Source organism: Pongo abelii, chromosome 18 (assembly GCF_028885655.2).
Source record: "Pongo abelii isolate AG06213 chromosome 18, NHGRI_mPonAbe1-v2.0_pri, whole genome shotgun sequence".
NCBI lineage: Eukaryota > Metazoa > Chordata > Mammalia > Primates > Hominidae > Pongo > Pongo abelii.
Genome location: NC_072003.2, coordinates 6,636,115 through 6,655,703, shown reverse-complemented (window position 1 = coordinate 6,655,703; position 19,589 = coordinate 6,636,115). Strand labels below are relative to the sequence as shown.

At 45.3% G+C, this 19,589-nt stretch overlaps 1 protein-coding gene and 1 pseudogene across 16 annotated transcripts in view; both read right to left on the bottom strand.

Moving 5' to 3' along the window:
* RBFOX1 (RNA binding fox-1 homolog 1) overlaps positions 1-19,589 on the bottom strand; it is a 2,503,848-nt gene that overhangs the window by 2,367,981 nt on the left and 116,278 nt on the right. The gene's annotated exons all lie outside the window — the stretch shown is intronic.
* Positions 8,702-11,491, bottom strand: LOC100431211 (nucleophosmin-like; annotated as a pseudogene).

Genomic DNA, 19,589 nt, shown 5'->3' with positions numbered 1-19,589 from the left:
GGCAACCCCTGGCACAGTGCCTGGCACATAGTTGGTGCTTCATAAATACTGGATATTACAACATTCGTGTTAGCGTCCACGTGAGTATCAGTGTCCATATTCACACAGAATGTGGGACTCTTGTTACCCCATTTTGCAGATGAGAGATCTCCATGTACACACCTCACAGCCCTCTCCCTCCCCTGCCCCCTGGCCCTCCCCACAGAACACCCGACTTTTCACCGTCACTATCCCAGACTCTCAGGCTAGGATCCTTAGAGCCCTCCATGATGCCATTTCCTCCCACAAGCCCTGGAGATTGAGTCTCCATGCTCCTTGGCTGCAGCCACAGTTTCCTTTCCAATCTCACTGTCCTCCTCACTCCCCCTCCCCAGAACAGTTTTCCCTATGGTGAGTTCCCTAGAATGTGGATCCCTGGAAAAGAGCTTCCATGGTCAATTGATTTTAGAAATTATCACATGTCATCTTCCCCTCTCCAAGAGTCACAATGACCATTAAAGAGCTAAAGGCTCTGAGAAGTCCCGCAAAGAGATCTGTTTAACTCTATGTAATGCAGCATTTGACAAACCCGCACACCTTTTTTTTTTTTTTTTTTTTTTTTTTTTTGGCCACTTAAAATCTGTTTCTACCACAGGACACAGATCGGGAACTACTGCCTGTGTCTGGCACAATGGTTGCCTCTCTGGAATTCCAGACCAGTCTCTCATCCCTTTCATCTATGCCAGGAATTTATAAACATTTTCTATAGAAGGCTGGATAGTAAACACATTAAGCCTTGTGGGCCAAGTGGCAAAACTGAGTATATTATAAAGGTACTTACATGATAAGAGAGAAAACAAATTTCTATCAACATTTTATTGGTAGAATTCAAAACTTCATTCATGGGCACAGAAATGTGAATATTACGCCGTTTTCACACATCATGAAATAGTCTTCTTCTTTTGATGTTTTTAGTCAATTCTTCAAAGAAAAAACACAGATAAATCACATCTTCTAAAACCCAGCTCTGATCATCTCTGTGTTAAAACATGTTCAAAGACTCCCCTCTCTCCCTAATGGATTAAGTCCAAGCTCATCCCCCAACCATTCAAAACCCTCTTAGCCGGGTGCCTGCCCATCTGCAATTCCACCCGACTCTCCCCTTCCCACTCCCTGTGATTCTTCCAGATAAAACTGCTCCCTGCTCCCATATACACTCCATCCTTTTCTGTTCTTAAGTCTTTTCTCACAGGGCTCCCTCCTCCTGGAATTCCTCTCCACAATCTCCATTCATCCAAATTTAAGGATTAACTCAAGGGCCACCTCCTCCAGGAAGCCTTCCCTGATCTCCTCAGGGAGAGCCTCTATCTCCTTTCTCCAAACTTCCAGGCCTTTTATCTCAATATCACATACAGCACTTGTATTAGTTCATTCTCGCATTGCTATAAAGAACTACCTGACACTGACGAGCCAGGTGCAATGGCTCACGCCTATAATTCCAGCAGTTTGGAAGGCCGAGGTAGGTGGATCATCTGAGCTCAAGAGTTCAAGACTAGCCTGGCCCACATGGTGAAAGCCTGTCTCTACTAAAAATACAAAAATTAGCCAGACATGATGGCAGGTGCCTGTAATCCCAGCTACTCAGGAGGCTGACGCAGGAGAATCGCTTGAACCCAGAAGGTGGAGGTTGCAGTGAGCTGAGATCACACCATTGCACTCCAGCCTGGGTGACAAGAGTAAGACTCCGTCTCAAACTGGGTAACGTATAAAGAAAAGAAGTTTGGCCGGGCACAGTGGCTCACACCTGTAATCCCAACACTTTGGGAGGCCAAGGTGGGTGGATCACTTGAGGTCAGGAGTTCGAGACCAGCCTGACCAGTATGGTGAAACCCCGTCTCTACTAAAAATGCAAAAATTAGCTGGGTGTGGTGGTGGGCACCTGTAATCCCAGCTGCTTGGGAGGCTGAGACAGGAGAATAGCTTGAACCCAGTAGGCAAACGTTGCAGTGAGCCGAGATCGCGCCACTGCACACCAGCCTGGGCGACAGAGAGAGACTCTGTCTGAAAAAAAAAAAAAAAAAAGACAGAAAAGAAGTTTAACTGACTCACAGTTCTGCAGGCTGTACAGGAAGTGTGGCTGAGGAGGCCTCAGGAGACTTATAATCGGGGTGGAAGGCAAAGAGGAAACAGGTGCGTCTTACATGGCCGGAGGAAGAGAAAGTGAAGGCAGAGGTGCTATGCACTTTTAAACAACCAGATGTGGGAACTCACTCATTATCACAAGAAGAGCAAAGGGGAAATCTGTCAGGGAAATCCCATGATCCAATCACCTCCCACCGGGTCCCTCCTCCAACATCGGGGATTACAATTCAACATGAAATTTGGTTAGGGACACAAATCCAAGCCACACCCACTGGCCCCTATCTATCTAAAATTGGGGTCCATATCTTTCCGACTCACTAACACGACACCTAGAAGTTATGAAAACAAGCTCCCACAAGGAATGCTGCAGCAGCTGTGTGTTTCAATGGGCGATGGTTCTGCTGAGAAAATCCATTTCACCTCCTCCTCCTCCCCACTCCATCCTTTCCACACTGCCTCCTGTGGGTTCCCACCAGTCCATTCCACATCCTCCTCCACCCCACTCCATCCTTTCCACACTGCCTCCTGTGGGTTCCCACCAGTTTCAGAAGTGAGAAGAGCTGATATTAAGATGTGAAAGCTATTTCTTTAAATTCTGAAAGAGTTTGGAGGTTGAGATGGAGAAGATGAGCCAGAAGCTAGCCTGTGTCTGGAAAGGTCCTCACCTGGTAGCTCTTCCCCCGCCCCCGTCTTCAGAAGAGCAAGAGAAGCTGAAGTCATGCTAACATGCAGAGTGTGTTTTGATTCAAAAAGGATCACCAGTGTGTTTTGATTCCAAAGGATCATCAGATGGTATTGCGCAGGTCAACGGGACCCAGCATGAACAATGTTCTCATTTACCAATCTCCTTATTTGCAATCAAACTAATAACAGTTTACCTCAATCTCAGGGGAAACCAACCACATAGATATGCAGCAGCCTTGGAAGAAACAGCTCCTTGCAAAGCCCATCCTGTTCTGATTGACAGGATTGGATGAAGCTACCACGATAGTAGAGAGACCTGAGCCCTGCTCCCTACAGGGGCAGTCAGCATCACCTCCACGGCTAAACCACCCCCATTCCCAGCAGAAGTGTGGGCCAACCTGTGCGCCACATGTGGAGGAATCAGAGTCTTGGAGACTGAGCATTTCTTTTCTTCTTCTTCTTATTTTTGATGACCAAATAAAAATTGTACATGTTTGAGACTGGGTCATTTCCATCTTCTCTGTTCTATCCACACACCCAATACATAGACCTCACTCCCACCACCATCTTTATGGGGGGAGAAAGAGGTGGGTATTGAAGAGGGTTTCATTGAGTTCACCCATGTGGATGGACTTAGTGAAGACTGAGATCAGGTTCTGCAATTTGTTGCAGTGAACCCACGAAACCCTTCCGAGACAGAACAACATCCCAGCCGGCCTTGGCTGCCTCCCGCCTAAGCTATCAAATCTTGGCCTAACCTCCCTTCAAAGGCAGTCCAAGAATGCCTGCACAATCCTTCATCTTAGGGCTTGTTAGACCCACTGGGCTGCAAAGGAAATATCTGAAGCTGGCAGGGATATCTCCATTCCTTTTGCTCTCACAAAATCATGAGCATCTTAAAAGAGGATTCCCCCCTTATGAGGACAGCTGTCTTTGCCACTTCATCCATTAAAACGTGGCATGAAAAGAAGCCTCACTGCTGGGTTCAAGGTAGGAAGGAAGGATTAATCGTCGGAAACCTCCCATTTACTCGGGAGGGCATTGCAGAGGCCAAGTAACCATGGATTAAACACAGGAGAAGTTTCTTTCTCCCGCAGGTGGGAGCATGGGTATCTGCAGCCCACGGCCAACACGCAGCCCAGGGACCATCTCTGGAAATCCCGGCCACCCTCACCACATGGCCAGCAGGGCTCATTACCAAGCCTTCATTCCCTCAAAATGTGGGAAAAGGAGAAGTGCATGAATTGCCCCTGCACCACTCAGAAATATACACATCACCGGCTCACACCTCCTAGATGCGGATTTAGTTCATAAGCACTCGTTACAAGGGAGGTAGATACAGCAGTCTGCTAGGGCTGCCATAACAAAATGTCACAGGTGGGGTGGCTTAAACAACAGAGATTTGTTTTGCACAGTCCTGGAGGCTGGAAGTCCAAGATCAAAGCGTTGGCAGGATGCGTTTCTCTTGAGGCCTCTCCTGGACTTGCAGGTGCCTGTCTTCTCCCTGTATCCTCCCAGGGTCTTCTCCGGCATCCTTGGCATCGCTCTGTGTACCCTATCTTCCCTTCTTATCAGAACACTAGTCAGATTGGACGAGGGCCCTTCTTAAGGGCCTCATTTTAACCTAATGCCCTCTTTAAAACCACATTCTGGCTGGGCACAGTGGCTCACGCCTGTAATCCCAGTACTGTGGGAGGCCAAAGTGGGCAGATCACCTGAGGTCAGGAGTTTGAGACCAGCCTGACCAATATGGTGAAACCTCATGTCTATTAAAAATACAAAAATTAGCTGGGTGTGATGGCGCACACCTGTAGTCCCAGCTACTCGGGAGGCTGAGGCAAGAGAATCGCTTGAACCCGGGAGGCAGAGGTTGCGGTGAGCCAAGATCATGCCACTGCACTCCAGCCTGGTGAAAGAGCAACACTCCGTCTAAAAAACATTCTGAGGTCCTGGGGGTTAGGGCTTCAACATGTGAATTTGGAAAATGGACACTGCTCAGTTCATAACAACAGGGATACATAGTCTTGATTCTGGGGAGTCATGCGCCTGCTAAAAATTGGGGGATTGTGGGTGGAACTGCTGATAAGAAGGAAAGGAAGAGGAAGAGGCCAGGCATGGTGGCTCACAGCCATAATCCCAGCACTCTGGGAGGCCAAGGTGGGAGAATCATTTGAGTCTAGGTGTTCAAGATCAGCCTGGGCTACACAGAGACTCTGTCTCTACAAAACATTAAAAAAAAAAAAAATAGCTGGGTGTGGTAGCACATGCCTGTGGCCCCAGCTACTTAGGAGGCTGAGATAGGAGGATCACTCCAGGCCAGGAATTAGAGGGTACGCTGAGCTGAGATTACACTGCTGCATTCCATCCTAGGTGACACAGTGAGATGCTATCTTATATAAAATAATAATTTTGTAAAAAGCCAAAAAAAAAAAAAAGAGGAGGAGGCTGGATCAGGGGAACAATTAACCATCTTTGCCCCAGACAGTGTCCTATCCTAGTTCGTAGCATCCACAGCTCATAGCATCTGGCACCAGGGAGGAAGTCAAACAGCTGAATGTCTAAAGAAGGGAAGAGAAAACAAAACTCATGGAGATGCCGTCTAGATCTCACACTTGGGGCTCGTCTGTTGCAAGTCTGTTGTGCTTTCAATGCCAAGAACACAGCTGACCCATCACTGGGTTCTGCAGAAGTAGCCTGTGGGGTGTTAGGAGAGAAGTTTCCAGAGCGGGCAGGAGTGAGCTTTGCAACTCCAAAAAGAGACTCAACATGCACAAGAGCAGGTATTTCTGTACAGTTTGTTCCCTGATGCATTCTATCATAGAGAATGGTGCCCAGCACATAGTAGATGCTCAATAAATGGAATAGATGCAGACAAGGAAGCTCAGAGGAGGAACTTTGTCTCCATCCAGGGCAGTACTGGCAGGAAACCACTCTAAGCGATCCCTCCCCACGACCCCATCATGCTGTCTTTCCTAACGTTCTCAGCCATCTACAGGTTGGTGCAAAAGTAATTGGGGTTTTTGTCACTAAAAGTAATGGCAAAACTGCAATTACTGTTGCACCAACCTAATATATTTCATTATTTTAAATGATAGCGTCTAGAAGCAGGGCCTGCTTTCCTAATGAGTAGAGCAGGTGCGGTATAAGGGAAGGGAAAGGGTGGCTTCAACTACACAAAGGATCCTGACTGAGACCCACCTCTGAAAGCAGGTGTGCTTTGGAAATATGTTTAGCTTTTATAAATAGCCCAGAAAAAAGTTCACCCAGCACAGCAGAGGAGGGAGCTCAGCCAGTGCTCAGGAGCGTGTGGGGCATGATGCTGAGGTCTCCTATGCCTGCTTCTTCACTGTAAAGTGGGAGGATAGCAGCATGTACCATGGAGAATGTCCTCAGCATTAAATGAGGTGATGCCTGAAAGCATCTAAGTGCAGTGCCTGGCATCGAGCAGGTCCTTTGCAAATGCCAGTGACTGGGAGAAGACTGTATATGTCAGTGCTGGTCCCTTGCTATTCCAAGGGCCTTAGACACATCATGGGGATAAAGATGGCTAGGGGACAGGTAGAAATTTGCTTATTTTACATTTTAAAAGACTGTGGGCCAGGCGCAGTGGCTTATGCCTGTAATCTCAGCACTTTGGGAGACCAAGGTGGGTGGATCACTTGAGGTCAGGAGTTCAAGACCAGCCTGGCCAACATGGTAAAACCCAGTCTCTACTAAAAATACAAAAATTAGCCAGGCATGGTGGCACATGTTTATAATCCCAGCTACTTGGGAGGTTGAGACAGGAGAACTGCTTGAACCCAGGAGACCGAGGCTGCAGTGAACCAAGATGGTGCCACTGCACTCCAGCCTGGGCAATAGAGCAAGACTCGTCTCAAAACAAACAAACAAAAACCACTGTAGTCTTCATTTCTTCAATGCTTTTGAAAATAATGCCAAGAACGTGAGCTAAAGTTAGAATAGTGAGAACTGAGGAGAGAGACCCACAGAAAACCTCCTAACTCATATCACATAAAAAGTGGAATGCACTGCCAGAGGGTGGCCTCTCTTGACAACAGCCAGCCATGCCTGGAGGTCTCGGAATAAACAAGGATACCCCAGAAGACCCTGGATTGGAGTTAAAGGGGAAAAAAATCAACGCTGAGACCCCCTGCTTAGAGAGGTCACCATGAAACCATGTCACTAAGGACCAGCCCCTCCTGCCCCCCTGAAAGGCCAGAATTTTTTTTAAAGGATGGCCTTTGAGCTTTTGTTTCTTAAAGAGCTCAGAAATGTGCATAACGGCAAGAGTTTAAGAAACTGTGTACTGCAGCTTGTTAAATCATCGGAAATAAAAGCTAAGCAAGAGCTGCAGAATTAGATTACCCAATATGAAGGAAACATACTTTCATCTCAAGTTCCTCTAAATAGATGTTATTTTCCCTTGCTGTAAAGGTAGGCTATTTTCCTTATTATTCTTTATTCAAGAAAAACAAGGAAGTGGGAGGGTGGGAGATGAAAACCCACATTGGTTAGGTGCCCCGATGTTGCAGAGCAATTCTCATCAGCATTAATATTGCAGTAGCCCAGGAAAAAGAACTGGGAGGTTTTCATCGTGCAGGAACAAAACTGAGAGATGAAAATGCAGTCACAAGCGTAAAAAAAGTTATTATGAAATCTGTTCAAGCCTCATGCTTCTCCAATGATTCAAGATAATCACATGAGCACCTTCAAACATTACGCGTTGACATCATTCAAACAGATAGCTCCCAGAGGTTGGATATGAGATCAGGGAATTACCATTCATCATACGTTTATGACAAATCTAATGGCCTGAACTGATTTGTGACTGTTCAGAGCTCATGTGGGTCTCTCCAACTATGGCCACCTTGCTACTTAATGATCCTCCTTGCTTAAGAAGAACCCCCGTGGAACCCATAACGTCTTATTGGAATAAGGAACAGGAAACTCCTCCCAACCCAAGGTCAAGTGCATAAGGTGTGGATCTTCTCAATGTCCAGAGTCCTGTCATTCAAAGAGCAAATACAGAACCTCCTCTTGCTGGAGGTTAACTCCAGCAAACAGACAGACAGAGCCAGGTTTAAGAGTCTACTGTGCTACTTTCTGGATGTGGGACCATAAGCAAGGCATCTCCCCTCCTTGTGCCCTGTCTCATTTTCAATCTCAAGATTATAATGACCTCTACCTCTTAGGGCAGTTATGAAGATTAAGTGAAATCATGCATATAAAGTATTGAGCACGATTCTTGGCACAGAGCAGGCATTTAATAAATGTTAGCTAGAACTGCTGTTACGCCCAGTACCAATAAGATAATGAAGTCATAGTATCCACTGGGGAAGGTTTGTAAGAACCTAACACTCTAAAGACAGTAATGGTGCCACTCTGGGCTCCTACTTCCTTGTTGCCCATACGGCAGATGCAGTGAGAGCTCACATCCCCCCCAGCCAACTCGGCTGTCACCTGCAGCTTGCAGAGACAGTTCCCTCCCACATCAGTGGGTCCCTTATTCAAGCACCTGCGTCTCTCTACCTACGAGTAATCCTCCAGCCATGGGAACCTGCTCAGCCTGTGTTCTGGGCAGGTCAGGAGTTGCAGAGTGAGCAACCGCATCACTGGTTTCTAATACTGCACACATAAGATACCCACTTGTGTGCAGAAAGTATCTTCCTTTAGGCTCGTAATGCCCTTCACATGAAAGATTAATGAGGGAAATCATTATATTCTGTATAAAAACCAGATCAAATTTATACACAAAATCATTTGTCTAAAAATTTAAGTGCTTTTCAAATAAAAATTAAAATGCATTTCTGACATGCAAAATAAATTTTAAAAATTAAGAAAATCACCTATGTCAATATCATCTTTCTTTTTATTAAGTCAATAGAAACTGTGCTACTTTATTAAAATACTGAGTTTTATTTCACACGTGTATTTTTGTCTCCCCATCATTTCCATGTCTGACCACTGCTACTACTATGTCCTATCATAACGTTCCATTCATACTTAAAACCAAGCAAAGGGTGAAGCTCCATCTTTAAAAACTAAACAGGCATTTTGGACAACACATTCTTGGCAATGAAACCTGGACAACATTTATCAAACACGATAGGGAAAGTTATCACTCTGCATTATAAAAAGGACAGCCAGATATCACCTGTTACAGGAATGAAATAAGATGGAAAATTTTTAACAAATTGTTTAAACTATTTTCTTAAAGAGACTTCCTCCACTGCCAGAGATCTTGAATAGCCTCCTGGTCAGTCATCCAGAAGCAATTCTTCACATAACTGATGAACTTGGCTTCCTCTCTGGGAAGAGAACCACCCTTTTCTATATTTGCTTGCATTTTTGCTCTAATATCTTCTACAGAACTAGGTCCTTTTGGTGTTTTAGGAGTTTTTTCCTGTTTTTTGAAGGATTCTTGCCCTTTTGATCTTGGTGTTGATGATGGTTCTGAGTCTTTTCATTTTGATTTGACTTGTGTGCATTTTTGGCTGGAGTATCTCGTACAGACTTCTTCACTGGTGCTTTTCTTCAGTTTTCTCATTATCAAAGTCATCATCATCATCAAAATCACCATCATCATCATTTTCATCATCATCAGAATCACCATGACCAGCATCATCTTCATCGGCAGCAAGTTTTACTTTTTTCTGTGGAACCTTGCTACCACCTCCAGGGGCAGCCTGCTTCCCAGATATACTTAAGAGTTTCATATCCTTGTCTTCGTCTTCTGACTCTGCATCTTCCTCCATAGCTACAAAGTGCTGTCCACTAGCATGCACTCGCCCTGAACCACACTTCAACCATAAGAGCACTGGTGGTATGATTTCAAAGCCCCTAGAGAAACCGTTGCTGTACAGACATTTTCAAAGTTGCCAGTGTTACTTTAATTGGACTGCCTTCTAATTCACTGCCTCTGCTTCCACAATGTGCCATTCATCCTTCGCACCAGCCCCTAAACTGACCATTCTTAAAGATAACTGGTGCTCCTTTTCATCATTATCCACCTTGAAGTGATAATCTTTGTCAGCCTTGAGTTCACAACCAAAAAGACAGTTCTGGGGCCTCAGGGGGCTCATGTCCATATCCACTGAATCTTCTGTTGGGTGGCAGCATGCACTTCGGTGGGAGAGAAGGCAGACAGAGGTAAATGGCCACTGCTCAAGAGAACAGCAACGCAGGACAGAATCACACCAAGGAAAGCTCTTTTTATTTGTTTTTACTTATTTACTGAGACAGGGTCTTACTCTGTCACCCAGGCTGGAGTACAGTGCACAATGTCGGCTCACTGCAACCTCCACCTCCTGTGTTCAAGCGATTCTCCTGCCTCAGCCTCCCAAGTAGCTGGGACTACAGGCACATGCCACTATGCCCGGCTAATTTTCGTATTTTTAGTAGAGACAAGGGTTTCACCAGATTGGCCAGGCTGGTCTCGAACTCCTGGCCTCATGTGATCCTCCCACCTTGGGCTCCCAAAGTGCTGGGATTACAGGTATGAGACACTGTGCCTGGCCGGTAGCACCTTTCTTAATGCCAGGATCTTTAGACTTTATGTGTTGGGTGGTGTGTGACAGGGAGGAGATGTGTGGCTGCACATGTGTTTGCTCATTCTTCCAGAGAATCTACGCTCCAAGTTGATCAACATTAAATTTTGTGCATTCAGTGTGACACCTCCCAGAACTACCCTCAACCAGTGGGAAGAGGGAACAGGCGGACCTCCGGGAAGCGGTACTTAGGGATGTTCTGGACCAGCCTCCGGAGTCCACCAGCGGCCCTGGGTGCCAGCTGCCCACAGCAGTAAGTAGCTCATTGAAAGACCCTTCATCTCTTCCCCACTCCCTCCCTGTGGGATCACCTCAAATAAGTCTCTTGCATTCAAATCCATGTCTGGGAGTCTGCTTCTTGAAGAACCCAAACCACTGCAACCTAGACAAGGCTTCGTCCTCCTCAGCATCCTTTAAGCTTCTTAGGCGACCCTACTGTCCAGCATGACATCATGGAGGGAGCCCAAGCAGGGGCGTTTCACAGATAGGGTTCAAATCCCAACTCTGCCCTTACTAATTATGTCATCAAGCCAAGCCCCATTGCTGGTCCCCATCTCCCCATCTTTAAAGCAACACCTGCCTCACAGGGATGTGATGAGGTGTCTGCCACAGAACCAGCTCAACCCTTGTTCTATTCACTGTTTGGAGCTTCCTAAAGAGAAGCAGGTACCCAAAGTTTTCAGAGATGCCTGTAGAGCACAAGTGCTTGGCATAAAGGAATGGGTTCCAAAAAGCAGAATGTAAAAAATTCATTAGGGAGAGATTTTTAGATAGAGAATGGAGTAACTATCATCACAAAGAGAAAAATCTTTTCTACAAACATAGAAGGATGTCCCTATTGCCAGATCCCTTACATCAGGAACCAAGAAAGTAAGTTCCTCTTGGCCGAGGCTGTACTTGCCATTGGCAGCCTATAATTGGAACTGGAATATTTCTTAGGTATTGCCAAGTCGATCGGCGACTGGCTTGTTTTCCTAGAAAATGAGTGACAGCTGCACAACAGCTTTTAAGCCGTGAGGAGGGAGAAGGAAGAAAGCCTAGCCAAGGACTCTATGTGCCTTCTGTGCACCCCTGGGGAACTGTTGGTGCATTCACGTCTCAAACCAGCACACATCCAAGTTAAAACTTAGCACTTGGCTGGAACTTCTAGGAGAAGTTGTTCCTAAATAAATGTGAAGGAAACTTAAAAATTAATAAAGCAATTGGCAACCTGTACACTGACTTTTTTTTTTTTTCAAAACCTCCTTTGACACCTTCCTAATTAAGGGGACCTGGCTGCCAGTTTCTGCTTCTGATACCCAGAGTCGGGGAATCACTGAGGGAGAGAAGGAGTAACTATTAACTCTAGGTTGGTTTTTCCTTCTCTTGGAAACTGATTGCACACACTGGATGAAGGATATGACTAGATGGCAAAGCAGAGACCACCTGGAGTTGTGGTTCCAGGGGAGAGCTCAGTCAGCACTGGTCGTCCATCGGGGCAAATGCCTTGGCAGAAAAATGAATAGACAGGAACAGCCAAGCATTCAAGAAATGAAAGACGCTGGGAGCCCCAGGCAGCTCAGGAGAGATCTCTCTGACCCTTCTGGCCCTGGTAAAACAACAGTGAATAAGACAGACACATATTTCCTGTCCCAAGAACACTGACTTGGAGGTGTAGGAGACAGACAAGCAAATACTTTCACAAGCAATTTCCAAAGTGTGCAAGAAGGGTCATGATTCATTAGTACAAGGTGCTACCTACCTAGTCTGGGGTGTTGGGAAAAGTCAGGTCAACTGAGACCTGGGGATGAGGACTTCCCCAATCAGCGGGAGAAAGAAAGCTTGCTCCAGAGAGAAGAGCCTGCCTGGAAGTCCTGAAGCCCATGGGACTTTTGAGAAAATGAAATAAGCCTCCTGCAACTGAAGCTAGAGAAGGAGGATAAAATTAAACAGGGAAAATAGTATGCAGTTTCCTCAAAAAGTTACAAGTAGAACTACCATATGATCCAGCAATCCCACTTCCAAATATTTATCCAAAATACGCCGGACACAGTGGCTCATGCCTGTAATCCCAGCACTTTGGGAGACCGAGGAACGTGGATCACATGAGGCCAGGAGTTCAAGACCAGCCTTGCCAACATGGTGAAATCCCATCTCTACTAAAAATACAAAAAAAAAAAAAAATTGCCAGGCGTGGTGGCACATGCCTGTAGTCCCAGCTACTTGGGAGGCTGAAGCAGGAGAATCGCTTGAACCCAGGAGGTGGAGGTTGCAGTGAGCCAAGATCATGCCACTGCACTGCAGCCTAGGTGACACAGAGATACTCCATCTCAAAAAAAAAAAAAAAAAAAGAATTAAAATCATCTCAAAGAGATATTTACACTCTCATGTTTACTACAGCATTATACACAATAGCCAAGGTATAAAAACAACCTAAATGTGCAATGATGGATAAATGGATAAGGAAGCATGGTATATTCAAACAGTGGAACATTATTTAGCTTGAAAAAAGAAGGAAATCCTGCCACATTTGACTATATGGGGAGATATTATGCTAAGTAAAATAAGCCAGTTGCAGAAAGACAAATGCTATGTGATTCCACTTACAGGATGACTCTCAAACAGTCAAACACACAGAAACAGAGCAAAATGGTGGTTGCCAGGGGCTGAGGGGAGAGGGTGGGGAGTTTCTATTCAATGGGTATAAAGTTTCAGTGATGTGGCCTGGTGCGGTGGCTCATGCCTGTAATCCCAGTACTTTGGGAGGCCAAGATGGGTGGATCACCTAAGGTCGGGAGTTCAAGACCAGCCTGACCAACATGGAGAAACCCCGTCTCTACCAAAAATACAAAATTACCCGGGCGTGGTGGCACATGTCTGTAATCCCAGCTACTCGGGAGACTGAGGCAGGAGAATCGCTTGAACCTGGGAGGCAGAGGTTGCGGTGAGCTGAGATCGCGCCGTTGCACTCCAGCCTGGGCAACAAGAGCGAAACTCTGTCCCAAAAAAATAAAGAATACAAAAACTAGCTGGGTGTGATGGTGTGCGCCTGTAGTCCCAGATACTCGGGAGGCTGAGGCAAGAGAATCACTTAAACCCAGGAGGCAGAGGTTGCAGTGAGCTGAGATCGTGCCATTGCACTCCAGCCTGGGGACAGAGCGCGACTCCATCTCAAAAAAAAAAAGTTTCAGTGACACAAGTTAAGTTCTACAGATCTGTTGTACAACATTGTGCCTGTAGATAATAATACCATATTATGCACTTAAACATTTGTTGAGATGACAGATCTCATGTTAAATATTAAGTTAAATGTTCTTACTACAATTTAAATAAAAACATAACTTATGCAATGCAGTTGGCACAATTAATATCTCAAAATCAATTCAGATATTAATTTTGGTGGTTTTTAGCTCTGTTAATGAAATGCTATTTGAGCATTATCTGCCTGCTGTCCAAACCATTCCCAGAACATTAAGATGATTTTTGTCATTGCCTGTGAGCAGCAGGTTGTAAAAAGGCCCATAGGCTAGCCTCAGAAGTACTTTCTCTATGTCTCCCACTAACTTCTCTTGCTGTGTGTGAAAACCAGGCAGGCTCACCTGAGACAGCTGGGTGGCCTGAGCAAGAATACAACTTGGCACAAAGTAGAGGAGCCTTGCAGGTAACTGGGATTGTTTTTCTCAGTTGACTGCTCAGCAACCAGCTTCCTTCATTCCAACCCCAGGGCCAGCTTTACGGGCTTGCAACGTGTGCAATCACACAAGGCCCCACACTCAATGTTCTGCTGTCACTGTCTTGAAATTCTTAACTTTTTAACAAGTGGCCTCACATTTTTATATTTTACTGGGCCCTGTAAATTATGCAGCTAATCTTGCCACACCCTGAGTAGTTTATCAACATATTTTTCTTTCCAGTCACTAAGAGTTTCTTTACAAGGGAAATAAAATGGTCAAAAAAACAAACCTTTATCCTTCTAGTGATATCTCTGGTGCTGTTTTAGCACTTCTTATAACATGGACCTCTGGGTAACTACCCAGTTGGCCCACTTCTTAACCTATTTCCGGGGCCAAGAACCGCGGGGATGCTTGGAGAGCAACTATACCCATGTTTACAGCTCCTCCTTTCACCTTGTTGGGCAAATTGGCAGCAGTGGAAGACAAAACCGTATCACCCTTAAGACCAATGGCACTGGACCCAGATAAACTTGGGTTCAAATCCCAGCTTTGCCTTTTACATCTGTAAACTGAAAAGACAATAGAACCACAGGATTATTGCAGAGATTAAATAAGATCATGAATATAGAGTGTTCCATAGCAAGTAAGCACTCTGTGTTGTCTATTAGCATTTGTAGAGTTGACATTGTCTCTCCCTGCATCGTGTGCAGCCTTGGTATGGTTATCAATCGGGGTACACGCCTCCTCACCGCAGAAGCCGCGGGTACTGGAGGCTTCTCCCACTAGATCTCCCTCTTGATGTGCTTGTGCTGCTGGGAGAGCAGGCTCATGCTGTAAGATCAGCCAGTCATACTCTCCCCAAAACTGGGCAGGAAAGAGACAAAGATGGAAGAAATTTTTGTACGTTTTCACTGAATCCATCAGTAGTCCTGAAAAGACAGTTTCAGCTGTTGACATTTCTGCAGCTGTCGAGATCTCTAGCCTTCCCTTCAAATCTGCAAGTTTCCCTATGTCCTTACAATAAGCCCTCTTCTTCCTCACATTAGTCACAGCAGCTTCTGTTGCTTGCAACCAAAGACTCTAATTTATACCCCCTCACTCAGGGAGTGTGGATACACATCCAGATCTTTCCCCTAAAGTATCAATTCACTCAGGGCATTAGACTCAGCCCAGGTAGCTGATACTGGGATACTGATACTGGGATAACGGGAAGGTGCATTCTCTCCCAGTACCTGTGCAGGTGGGTGATGCGTGTGACCCACAGGAAGCCTCCTGGCAAGCCAGCCAGCCCGGCACCTTTTCTCCCACAGGAAACCACTTGCACATTCAGTTTCAAGAAGCAGAACACACAAAATAGGCAGAGCTGCCTGGCGTTGATATACTCCCTCGGCAGAAGGGCCCTGGAGTCTCTAGAGCTGATCTCAGGAGGATGCCTATCCTCTAATTATCCCTCGCCCTCCAGCCTTCCCACAACATGTCAGCAGCATACAGAGCTAGCCAGGCAGAACTCTCTCCAGGCCTGCGTGTTCACGGATGGAGTAGGCGGCTGCAGATGTGGGATGATCAGGAGGCTATGGAGCAACATCCAGAACTGTCTCTGTCCTCAAAGGAACAGGACAGTGATTTATTCTGCAAGACAGTGACTACCCAATCTTTGCAGGGTTCTCTGAACAAGCAAATGCTCATGAGAGGACGTCTTACTAACCTTCAATGTAAATTTATGTTTTGGATTGTTTTTGGTCTGGAACAAACATTCTGAGGTGAGGACAGAGAAAAAACATCAGCAAGAGATGTTAAATGTGAGAATCGGCAAGTCCCATAGAGATCACGCACTTCAGCATCCCCATTTTATGGGTGAGAAAGCGGAGGACCAGAGAGGAAACCATTAACTCCAGTTCCCTGTTACATGCTGAACTATGACTCCCCCAAAATTCATATGAAAGGCAACCAAAGCAAAAATGGACAAATGGGATCACATCAAGTTAAAAAGCTTCTGCACAGCAGAGGAAATGGTCAGCAAAGAAGCTCAAACGACTCAATAGAAAAAGTCTAACAATCTGATCAAAAAAATAGGCAAAAGATTTGAATAGACCTATCTCAAAAGCAGACCTACAAATGACAAATAGGCATATGAAAAGATGCTCAACATCCCTGACCATCAGAGAATGCAAATCCAAACTACAGTGAGATGTCATCGCACCCCAGTTAAAATCACTTTTATCCAAAAGACAGGCATGAACAAACGCCGGCAAGGATGTGGAGAAAAGGGAACCCGTGTACACTGTTGGTGGGAATGTAAATTAGAAAACTACTGAGGAGAACAGTTTGGAGGTTCCTCAGAAAACTAAAAGTGGAGCTACCATATGATCCAGCAATCCTATTGCTGGGTATACATGCAAAAGGAAGGAGACCAGTATATCAAGATTTCTGCACTCCCATGCTAGGTGCAGCACTGTTCCCAATAGCCAAAATTTGAAAGCAACCTAAGTGTCCATCAACAGATGAATGGATAAAGAAAATGTGGTACTTATACATAATGGAAAACCATGCCACCACAAAAAAAGAATGAGGTGACATTTGCAAAAATGTGGATGAAACTGGAGATCATTATGCTAAGTGAAATAAGCCAGGCACAGAAACACAAACATCACATGTTCTCACTTATTTCTGGGATCTAAACATCAAAACAATTGAACTCATGGAAATAGAGAGTAGAAGGATGGCTACCAGAGGCTGGGAAGGGTAATGGAGGGGTGAGGGATGGGGGGGAGGATTAATGGATATTCAAAACAAATAGAAAGAATGAATAAGATGCAGTATTTGATAACACAATGAGGTGACTATAGTCAATATGATTGAATTGCATTTATTTTTTCTTTTTGAGATGGAGTTTCACTCTTGTTGCACAGGCTGAAGTGCAATGGTATGATCTTGGCTCACCGCAACCTTTGCCTCCCAGGTTCAAGCGATTCTCCTGCCTCAGCCTCCCTAGTAGCTGGGATTATAGGCATGCGCCACCACACCCGGTTAATTTTGTATTTTTAGTAGAGACAGGGTTTCTCCATGTTGTTCAGGCTGGTCTCAAACTCCTGACCTCAGGTGATCCACCTGCTTTGGCCTCCCAAAGTGCTGGGATCACAGGTGCATTTTTAAGTTTGCAACACAAAGGATAAACGTTTGAGAGGATTTTACATGATGTGATTATTACACATTGCATGCCTGTACCAAAACATCTCATGTACCCTATACATATACGAACCTCTATGTACCCACAACATTTTTTTAATTTAAAAATAATTTTTTAAAAATGTTAAATGTATGTGTTGAAGTCTTAACACCTAATACCTCAGAGTGTGATTTATTTGAAAATATGCAGGCATAACAAGTTTATAGTAGGTCATACTGGAGCAGAATGGGCCCTAATCCCATAGAACTATGTCCTTATAAAAAGGGGAAGCCTGGGCCAGGCACGGGGGCTCATGCCTGTAATCCCAGCATTTTGGGAGGCCAAGGCAGGCGGATCACGAGGTCAGAAGATCGAGACCATCCTGGCTAACACGGTGAAACTCCATCTCTACTAAAAATACAAAAAAATTAGCCAGGCGTGGTGGCAGGCGCCTGTAGTCCCAGCTACTCAGGAGGTTGAGGCAGGAGAACGGTGTGAACCCGGGAAGCGGAGCTTGCAATAAGCCAAGATCGCGCCACTGCACTCCAGCCTGCGCGACAGAGCGAGACTCCAGATCCAAAAAAAAAAGGGAAGCTTGGACACAGACACTCACACAGGGAGAAGGCCTAGCTAACATGAAGGCAGAGGTCAGGGTGATGCATCTACATACAACCCAAGGAACTGCAAGCCAAAGGTTGCCAGCAAACCACTAGGAGCAAGGAGAAAGACATGGAACAGATGATTCCCCACAGCCCTCCAGTGGAGCCAACACTGCCGACATCTTGATCTCGGAGTCTAAGCCTCCTGAACAATGTGACGATAAAGTTGTGTCGTTTAAGCCACCCAGTCTGTGGTACTTCGCTACAGCACCTCTAAGAAAATAATAAAGTCCCCCAGCAATTTTTAATGTATTCCAAACTCACTATTAGTATTCCTAATCATCATTTTTATCTGGTTTACATTTCATCTCATTCCATGGAGGATTTCAAACGGCATTTAAGGAACAGATTAAAAATACACACAAATAAACAATAAGCAGCAGATCGGTTGTAAGAAACAGAAATTCTCTGTGATGTCTTAAGCAAAGGGGGAGATTCTGACTAAGAGAACAGATGTGTCTGGCCTGATGGATTCCAAGGACAGCGACACAGCCAGGCCTTAACACTCTGCTGGAACCAGAGCCTGGGGTGTGGTTCATGAGTCAGAAGCATCAGCATCACCTGGGAGCTTGTTACAAGTTTAGAATCACATCCCCTACCTGGACCTGCTGAATCTGAATCTACATTTTCACAAGATCCCAGCTGATTCCTATGCACATTAACCTTTGAGATCCATCCTGGTGGGGAATCTGGAAGTATTCTCTGTGTGGCTCTTCTCTGTGTGACTCAGTCTTCTCTCTCCCTGTAGACTGGGTTGTTCTTTTCTCTTGTCAACAATGCAGGAATCATGGCTATCATCTGCACCTGCATTTACACCCCAGACAGAGAGGTGGTTCTTTTTCTCAGTTCCAAGTCCATATTCCTAGGACAGGTCTCTGATTGGTCCATATTTGATTACAGGTCGCTGATTGGCTCAGCCATGAGCCAATCAGCAATGGTCAAGGAGCATTTCCCGATAGAAAAGACATGGCTGGGGCAACCCCCCTGCTACATCATGTGGCAATGGGTGAGAGATACAGTTCCCAGGGAAGGGCTTGAGCAGTCAGCCCAAGAGGTGCACTCAACAAATGCTCATGAGATTTCACATTTTACCAGTTAAGAGCAGCACCACTCCTAACTCCACTGCTGTCGAACTGTGTCATCACGGGCAAGCAGTTTAAACTCTGTAAGCCTCCATCTCCTTATCTACTGGATGGAAATAAGTAATAGTACCTACTTCACTGGGTACCTGTAAAGCTTCAATGAAACCATGTATGTAAGCAATTAGCCTAATGCCAGGTAACAAAGCAAGCACCGAGTGACTCTTAGCTATCTCTGTTATTATAAATATTATCAATAGTATTACTATTGGCAACAAAGATAAGGACAATGACAACAACACGTCAACTACACATCATAGCAGTCAAATTAATTTCCTCCTCAATAAGCTCCCAGGTGATGCTGATGTTTCTGGCTCATGAACCACACCCCAGGCTCTGGTTCCAGCGGAGCCTTAAGGCCTGGCTGTGTCCCTGCCCTTGGAATCCATCAAAACAGGACACATCTGTTCTCTTAGTCAGAATCTCCCTCTTTGCTTAAGACATCACAGGGAATTTCTGTTTCTTACAACCAATCTGCTGTTTATTATTTATCTGTGTGTATTTTTTATCTGTTCCTTAAATGCTGTTTGAAATCCTCCATGGAATGAGATTTCCAAGGAATTCTAGGCCACAATCTTTGAATTAACCTCATAGTACTCACTGTTTGCCATTTCCCATCA